This window comes from Pteropus alecto, unplaced genomic scaffold (assembly GCF_000325575.1).
Source record: "Pteropus alecto unplaced genomic scaffold, ASM32557v1 scaffold20, whole genome shotgun sequence".
NCBI classification, from domain to species: domain Eukaryota; kingdom Metazoa; phylum Chordata; class Mammalia; order Chiroptera; family Pteropodidae; genus Pteropus; species Pteropus alecto.
The window spans coordinates 28,784,000-28,789,643 of NW_006436298.1; the positions used below are offsets into that span (position 1 = coordinate 28,784,000).

At 33.1% G+C, this 5,644-nt stretch overlaps 1 non-coding gene across 1 annotated transcript; it reads left to right on the forward strand.

The window, feature by feature from the left end:
• The first annotated feature begins 1,224 nt into the window (after positions 1 to 1,224).
• Positions 1,225 to 1,335, forward strand: LOC112480658. Its single transcript, XR_003046744.1, has one exon. It is a non-coding gene; the product is annotated as a U6 spliceosomal RNA (small nuclear RNA).
• The last annotated feature ends 4,309 nt before the right edge of the window (positions 1,336 to 5,644 follow it).

Here is a 5,644-nt window from a genome sequence, read left to right on the forward strand (position 1 = left end):
CAAAATGTCCGTAACAATATTGGGGGGTCTTATGTATCCTTCATAAGAATCTTGCCACTCCCCAGTTAAGAGTTAGAATCTATTTCTCCTCTTCTTAAAACTGGACAGGACTTTGTGACTGACTCAATAAGAAGAATAGGGTGGAAGTAGTGCTACAAGACTTCTGAAGCTAAACCTAGGCTAAGTTTTTAAGCTAAATCTAAAAAAGAGTAGAGCTTAATTTCTAATAAGCTAAATAATTTCTGTCTCTGTGTCTCTGGCTCTCTCTCTCTGTCTTTTTCTGCTCTTCTCTCACAATCATTTCGAGTCCAGTCACTGAATGCACAGAAGTCCAGGCTATCTAGAGGGTTCCATGAAGGTGTTCCAGTGCACAGCTGAAGTTCCAGCTGACAGTGAGTTTCAAACACCAGATATGAGAATGAACAAGACTTCAGATAATCCATTTCCTGGTCACTTGCTATTTCTGAGTCTTTCAATTTTCATTGGAGGCCTCAGTTATCATGAACCCAAGAAACCTGTTCCTATTAAGCCCTGTCTACATTGCTGACTCACAGTACAAAATGCAACCAAATAAGACAAAGAAGCAATAGGAAAGACAGTTACTAGAACTAGAAAAAGGAGAGAATTGCATAAGGTCATCCATACTAAAAGGATCAGTGAACTTTGTTGGAAGATGACACACAGCTCAAGGCAAACAGGCTGAGAGAGTGGAAGGAATAAATACCCCTCACTCTTCACTATCTCTTTTTCCAACTTCTGATGGTGTTCAACATTGTTTGAACCCAGACAGAAGACAAAGCCTTGGGAGTCCTATTGATATAGATTATACATGTCAGCTCCCAGGCAGAAGGCAGGGTGAAGTAAGCAGAGTATATCTTGAGACACAAATGAATGTTTTCAAACATATGTACCATGCACAACTTTCCAAATGATTTTACCCTGAAGTGAAATAGTCTAAAAAGTAGGCATAACAGGAGAAAAAAAATAGTTTGTTGTTAATAAAAAGCTTACTTCTATATCACATTGATATTTATGTTGGCATTTTGAAATTAGGGACAGAGGGATAAACTAAAATATATTCTCTGAGTTCATGAGAATAAGAAACTCCTCACTAGCAAAAGTAATGAAACAATATGTGGCAGTATAATGTCAAAAAACTACTCTCTTTTCTACTTCAGTTCATTTTTACTAGGAATTTCTGAAGAAATTAAAAAGATAATTATGGTGCTCACTTCGGCAGCACATATACTAAAAAAAAATAAAACAATACAAAGAAGCTTAGCATGGCCCCTGCACAAGGATGATACATAAATTTATTTCTAATAAATGGTGTTGGGAAAATTGGACAGATAAAAAGGACCACCTTTTTACACCATATACAAGAATAGACTCAAAATGAATTAAAGACTTAAATGTAAGATGCGAAACTATAAAACTTCTAGAAGAAAACATAGGCAGTAAACTCTCTGATATTGCTAACAGTAATTTCTTTTTAGATATATCTCCTTGGGCAAGGAAAACAAAAGTAAAAGTAAATGGGACTACACCAAACTAAAAAGGTTTTGTACAGCAAAGGGAACCATCAACAAAACAAAAAGACAATCAACTGATTGGGAGAAGATATTAGCTACATCTCATAAGAGGTTAATATCCAAAATATATAAAGAACTCATACAACTCAACAACAACAACAACAACAACAACAACAAAAATCCAATTAAAAAATGGGCAGAAGACCTGAACAGATATTTCTCAAAAGAGGATATACAGATAGCCAATAGACATGTAAAAAGATGCTCAAGGTCACTAATCATCTGAGAAATGCAAATTAAAACCACAATGAGATATCTGACACCTGTCAGAATGGCTATCATCAATAAATCAAAGAACCACAAGTGTTGGCGAGGATGCAGAGAAAAGAGAACCCTTACACATCGTTGGTTGGATTGCAAATTGGTATATCCACTATGGAAAACAGTCTGGAGGTTTCTCAAAAATTTAAAAATGGATATGCCTTTGACCCAGCAATTATACTTCTGGGTATTTATCCAAAGAAAACCAAAACAATAATTCATAAAGATCTATGCACTCCAATATTCATGGCAGCACAATTTACAATAGCCAAGATAAGGAAGCAACCTAAATGCCCATCAACAGACGACTGGATAAAGAAGTTATGGTTCATATATACACTGGAATATTACTTGGCCATTGAGAAAATGAAATCCTACCATTTGCAATGACATGGATGGACCTACAGGTTGTTATACTGAATGAATTAAGTCAGACAAAGATAAATACCATATTATTTCACTTATATGCGGAATCTAAGGAACGAAAAGAACAAACTAATCAAAAACAAACTCAAATATAGGGGATAATTCGGTGATGCAAGAGGAGAGGGGATTGAGGGGCTGGAAGAAAGGTGTGAAGGGTTAAAGAAGTACAAATTATTAGTTGATAGATGGTCACAAGGATGGGGAGCATGGCATAGGGAATGCAGTTAGCATTAATGTAATGGCTAGGAGGTAAAGACCTTATATTATGCACAAATGAATATGTTTGATAACATACTAATGTAAAACTACAAGATACTAGAAGAAAACCGAATATCTTTGCGGCTGTGGGTAGGTCCAATATTTCTTAGAACCAGAAAGCAAGAGCCATAAAACAAAAGAAAATTTGATACAATGCATGACAAAAGATGTGATTAGAAACATAAATAGTTAAGACAGATTGGGAGAAAAACTCTGTAATATATATATCTGGTAAAGGCTTTTATTCATATAAAGAACTCTTACAAACCCATATTAAAAAAGTTAACCCAATAGAAGATGAGCAAAGTATTTGAACTAAAACTTCAGAAAAAAATATATATTTAAAGGTCTGATAAGAACATGAAAAAGTGCTTTATATCAGTCATCTGTAAAATAAAAACTAAATTCATCATGATATAAAAATAAATAAGAGAAGAGTGAAAACATTAAAAGTTGGAGAGGATGTGGAACCGTCCAAACTCATATATTGTTGGGAAAAATATAAATATGTATAACTCCTTTGGGAAAAAAATGGTATTTATTTACCCATATCATTCTTGATCCAGCAGTTCTTCTCTGAGATGTTTATTTAAAGTAAATAAAAATATTTCCTCAAGAGCCTTGAAAAGAGTATTCATAGCAACTTTCTTCAAATAGCAAAACAACAAGAAAACCCTGAAAAATAATTTTAATATTCATCAAGAGGAAATGGATGAACACACTGTTATACAACTACCCAGTAATAAAAAAGGAACAAACTATGAATACTTGAAATGACAGGATGCATCTCTAAAATATGCAGAATAAAAGGAACCAGTCAGCCAAAGAGGATAGACTGCATGATTCCATTAATTTGAAATTCAAGATTATGAAAAACTAATTTATGTTAATAGAAATCAGATCAGTTGTTGCTTCTGGTTGGAAGAAAGGGCATAAGAGATGGTTTTTCATGTAATGTAAACATTCTGTGTCTTAATATGCTTTTGTTAAAAGTTGATTGAAAGTTACACTTAAGAGCTAAGCTCACTAAATGTAAATTATATTTTAACCAGAAATAAATTAATAAAAGAGGGAGGGAAAAAGTTCCAAATACATATAGTAAGTAATGCAAAGCAAACAAAAGACATAAAAAAATAAGTGCTTATAAACCTCACCTACCAAAGAGCAAACTATTATTTGCCAAAGACTTTTATTGAACGTTTAAAAAATGTCTTGCCAAATTCTCTCTCAGCTCACTTAAGCTACATCATTGGGAAAAGAATACTTAGTAGAAGCATTAAAGTCATATTTTGGAGGGATAAATTATTGTGCTTTAATTTATTATCAAAAGAAAATCACCTTTAAACTTTTATACTTTGTTACCATTAGTAACAACACTTTTGTAAAGTCGTAGTTTTATATACAAAATTTATATATACATGAAAGCTAAATCTGACTTTGAATCCAACTAGTACGAGTAGACTGTAAGTAGAGAGATATAGCTCAAATGTCCTTGTACTTTCACTGCAGATATCACCCCTGTCTGTAACAGATCAATGGATCAATGCACAGCACGTTCTAATGGCTCGCCTAAGTTTATTTTGTTACCATCAGTAAATTATGATTTGTCAGTTACTATTTTTAAAGTGATTTGAAACCTCCAAAGGGAAGCTACTTTTTTTACCACCTACTATCCTTGGCAGATACACTAACAGAAATATAAATCAAACCAGAAGTTGATGTACTTCCCTCTTCTCTCTGATTTAGTTAATAGATTCCCTGTTTTCTAATGTAATATATTCGATGTTTTTGTTTTTGTTTAAATTCAGAAATAGAAAAAGGCTTTGGTTTATTTAGTTGAAACTCTGATTTTGTCTTTTGTTAATCTCTAGTGAGACCAGCTGTTTTTCAGAAGAGGATATAAGCTGCAGGCAGAATGGCTAGACATTTTGTCATAGCAGGAACAATAATGTTGCAAGCTCCCATGGTGCGTTAGCCAAGTTTTTAATGTCTAAACTAAAAACACTAAACCTCTGGGGCAGAATCTAAAATAGAGACTCCAGCTAACTTTCACCTCAGGTGACTTTCTCGGTTTCATTTCTAAGATTGATTTCTACCTTGAAGCTTAAAATATGGGTCAAAAAACTAAATACTGTTCTAAAATATCTCACATGACAAAATTAGCTTCTTTTTGTCACTTGGGAGTAGAAAATAAGATATTGCATGGACAACACAAGAGTCTGTACCTATTCTCACCGATCTTAAACCTATTAACAATCTCATCTTAAACCGTAAGTCATTTTGCCCTATTTCTAGTCATTCCTAAATTTGGCAATTTGGCTGGATTGACTAGTTTATTTTCACATACGGTGCCAATAACGATGTAATTTTTCATCTCTCTGGTGTGTGATGACGATGATGATGATGATGATGATGATGATGTAATTTTAAAAATAGCTTCACTAATCTCTTTCCACAATAACTGTTGTATCTTTTTTCCCCCTCATTACTAATCCAACTCCTGATGATTTTAACAGGAAGAAAATGGAAACATGATTCTATGTAATTATAAAATGACACCAACTGTTTTGACCATAACTGGGTTTAAACATGCTAACATACTTTCTGTATATCATTTGAACCACATTTCTTAGAAGAAAGGAGTCTATTTTAGGTTTCTGATGAGACTATCAACCTCAAGCACGTGACCCTTGTTCTTTATATAAAGTTAATAATGTATCTTTGTATAGTGATTTTCTAAAATAAATCCTTCTGTTAGATGCCCATATTATATATTGATATGTCCAAGAATTTCATTTACATAATTTTAAAGATTTACTCAGAAAGCGCAAAAATCTGCTATTTTATGACGACCTAATAGCTATGCCTGCATTGCATTTGTGAAATGTAGGCTCAAAACTAAATTATTTATTCTTAATTTAGCAAAATTGTCGGGACTATAAATAAGAATATTAGATACCTGGAGGATATATATTGAAGTAAATATAGACATTAGAAATCAAAGATAGGTTTTTAGCAGATGTTGATTAAAAAGAAGGAAGTTTATCTTCTGTTTATATGATTGCCTGGAAAAGCACTAAAACATTCCCTCTGTATTTTCTTACCAA